Raw genomic sequence first — 3,708 nt, 5'->3', positions numbered from 1 at the left:
CGGGGTCTTCCCCTGTGAGCCAGGTGTCCTGGAGAAACTTGCTCACCTGGTCACCTTCACCCCCCGCAGCAGCCTCTGTGCGGGAGAGGAGCTGAAAGGTGAATACACCTTGAATCCTGTGCTCAGTTCTGGGCCCCTCAGGTCAGGAGGGACATTGAGGGGCTGGAGCAGGTCCAGAGAAGAACAACGAGGCTGGTGAAGGGACTGGAGCACAAGTGCCATGAGGAGAGGCTGAGGGAGCTGGGGGGGTTCAGCCTGGAGAAGAGGAGGCTCAGGGGAGACCTTCTCACCCTCTGCAACTCCCTGACAGGAGGTTGGAGTCAGGTGGGGGTTGGTCTCTTCTCCCAGGCAACCAGCAGCAGGACAAGAGGGCACAGACTCAAGCTCTGCCAGGGGAGGGTTGGGTGGGATATTAGGAAGAGATTTTTTACAGAGGGAGTTATCAGACATCGGAATGTGCTGCCCAGGGAGGGGGCAGATTCACCATCCCTGGAGGTTTTCAAGCTGAGACTGGATGTGGCACTTAGCGCATGGTCTAGTGACCACGGGAGGGATGGACTTGCTGAACTTTGAGGTCTCTTCCATCCAGGTTGATTGCATGATTCTATGAAATGCCAACAGCAGAGCTGGATCTGTGCTCTGCCAGCACAGGACTTGATTTTGTTCCTCAAAGGATCTCTATTTTTCTCTCAAGCAGCTATCATAAGGTTTCTTCTGTCAATGTCCAAGGGAAGATTAATGATAGGAAGCACAGGCAAAGATTTTAGGTTTCACTAGGAAGTTAATCTTATATTTGCTTTTAATGCGTATAATTAAATTTAACTGGCTCAATTAAGAGACTTTTTACAAGAGCAAGTAGTGACAGGACAAGAGGCAGTGGTTTTAAACTGAAAAGAGTAGATACTGGGAAGAAGCTCTTCCCTGTGAGGGTGGCAGAACATTGGCACAGGTTGCCCAGAGAAGCTGTGACTGCCTCAACCCTGGGAGGGTTCAGAGCCAGATTGGATGGAGCTTGGAGCAACCTGGGCTGGGGGAAGGTGTCCCTGCCCGTGCCAGTGGGTGGAAGTCATCATTAAGGTCTATTCAACCCAAACCATTCTGTGAGTCTGTGTTATGAATGAAGGTGTTCTCACTATCACATGTACAGACCTTCTGTGTGCTTGGTGACCTCATCTCGAGCACAGTCTGCACTTTTAGGCTCCTCAGTGCAGGACTGATGATTAAACCCAGAAAGGAAATCAAAATAGCTTGGAAGTGGCTGAGATTAGAAAGGTTTATTTACAGATAAATCCGAAGAAATGAGCAGATAAGTGAATTGCAGTGATAAAGGAGGGGCAATAACCACATTTCCAGCTGCAAGCATTGGCAGGGGATCAAATCCACCAGAACAAAAGGAATAAGTTAATGTTATACATCCTTGTTAATGTTATTATGATGAGTAGATTGTTGTCGACATTGCCAAACACAGCCTGGGGATTTGTTTGTCAGTGGGCACAATTCCCTGGGTTGGTGGTCACAGGGTTCCAAAGGAGCATGTACATGTGTCTCTGACTGTGATGTGGGTCAGTCACTGCCACAGGTACAGGTCTCTCAGGGGGGAGGGAGAAAAATCTTCAGCAGCTTTTGAAGAAATCACTTCGATCAGTGATTTTGATGCTTGGTTATCAAAGTCAGGAGTTACAAATGGAAAATGGGTTGTTACTGTTAAATAGTGTATTGAGAGAGTGGTATGGCTTGAAGTTAGTATAAAGCTGTTGGTTTGGGTCGGTTGGCAGATGTCCTGGGGAATCAGTTGCCCCAGGGCTGTGGTGGTTGGGGCAGGAGACATATCCAAGCCCCTAAATGCAGCCCCTGCCTGCTCAGGTTGGGAGGTAGGAGCAGACCATGGCTGAACACGGTGCCTGGAGAGATTAGACATGGTCACAGGGTGATTTGCACTGGGCTGCAGAACACAGACAGGAGCAGGAGTGCTTGTGTGTCTGCAGTCCTCACTGTTCGCAGGGCTGAGGGCTCAGCCTGCTCACTGAGGGTGGTTTTTCATATTTGCTGGCCCATGTGCCATCAGGTAACATCTGCAAAGCAAGGAAGTGTGTGTTATGTCAGGGTCACTGGGTGTACATTTCTCCAGCAGAGCTCCAAAGCTTTCAAGTAGGATGCATCAGACAGACAAAAACAAGCTAATTTTAACAGCTGTTTGCTCCAAGCCATTGCCTCCATCAAGGCAGCATTGTGAAAAACAAATCTCATATGGAGTGTACACTGTAAAACAATGTAAATTTTTCCCCTGTCTCCTAGGAGGTTCTATTTGCTCAGCACCACTCGAGCTGACGTGAGGATGTTCTAGTTAGCAGAGCTGCAGGGCATGTCCTTAGCTTGCTGTCAGATGCTTTTCCTTGGTCTGTAGCTGTGCTCGGGCAGAACCTCTTCTTGCAGAGGGGAATTTTGTGGTCAGCTTAGAGGCTCTTGGTCCAGCAAACCTCCCTCCAAACTGAAATCCTGTGGCACACGAGCTGTGGACATCAGGTGATGTTTGGCCTGAGCAGAGGCTGCAGCCAAGCTGCTGCTGCGTCACCGCCTTCAGCAGAGGAGTGGGAGCTCATTCCTGTCTTCCTTGGAATGCATCTCCCTCCTCTACAGCCAAGTAACATTTAGGAGCACAGCTTCTGGAAATCCTGGAGACAGGTGGGAGCTGCAGCATTTCCCGTCTACGTGCACCCAACAAGAAGAAGAATCTGATGTTTTCTCTTTGGTCAGGGAATGTTACCAACATGGTCTTCCATTTTCTTTGGAAGGGAAGCCCCAGCTGGGTTTATCAGAGGCTGTTATGAAACTGCTGCTTGCACAAAATACAGAGGCTCACTTAGGAGGCAGCAGTGCAGATGTGTGGGCTGGGCTGTTTTTGAGTGAGCTTCAAGGTGCACTCACTAGTTTTAGGCTGGATGGTTTGCTGGCTGGTTCCTGAAGAACCTTCCTCTGGCCATGAAGTCCTGGAACTGACACTGGAGGATCTGGTTTAGGGGTTATAGCAGGGACAGGTTAAGGATTGGACTGGATGATCTTAGAGGTCTCCTCCAACCCTGATGGTTCTATGACTGGAAGCTGGAGATCCCTTAGAGTAGGTGAGGGAGAGTTAATGGGGAATGTGCAGGGGGATATCAGCTCAGAAACAGAGCTGTGTCTCACTTGAAGAGCAAGAAACCTGCCTGATCATAAGGTGTTTCTGAGTGTGGGTTTCTTTCTGAGAAATTCTCTAGTGCCCTGTCAGGATAGTGCAGGACATGGAAAGTGCTGGTGTTTGGATTGCATGTCTTGGACACATCAATGAACACGTGCTGCAGATGGGAAAAGGGGCAGCTTACGTTCAGGAACTTGGGATTTCCTGCTGCTGTGCTCTGTGAGTGACACAGCGGGATGAGCACAGGGTTGTGATGAGCACAGGATGAGGCTGCACATTCAGCACAGTGCTCCCTCCTGCCCTGGGCTGTCTGCATGGCTGAAACTGTCAGAAACCCCCTGGTGTGGCAGGGGGCTGAATCATCTCTGAGCCTGTCTACAGATAGACAAAGTGAAGAGAGCTCCTGAGCACTTCTAGTGGAATCTTCCCATTGAAATAGGGAGGAATCAATGGATTTGCTACCAGTTTAGGACTTCAGTTATCTGTTCTTTCCTTCTGTTGTCCCATAGCTGCAGCATTCCCCTGCCAGTGCT

The sequence above is a fragment of the Acanthisitta chloris genome, unplaced genomic scaffold (assembly GCF_000695815.1).
Source record: "Acanthisitta chloris isolate BGI_N310 unplaced genomic scaffold, ASM69581v1 scaffold720, whole genome shotgun sequence".
Classification (NCBI taxonomy): Eukaryota; Metazoa; Chordata; class Aves; order Passeriformes; family Acanthisittidae; genus Acanthisitta; species Acanthisitta chloris.
The sequence above is the reverse complement of the archived record's forward strand: the minus strand, read 5'-3'. Positions refer to the sequence as shown.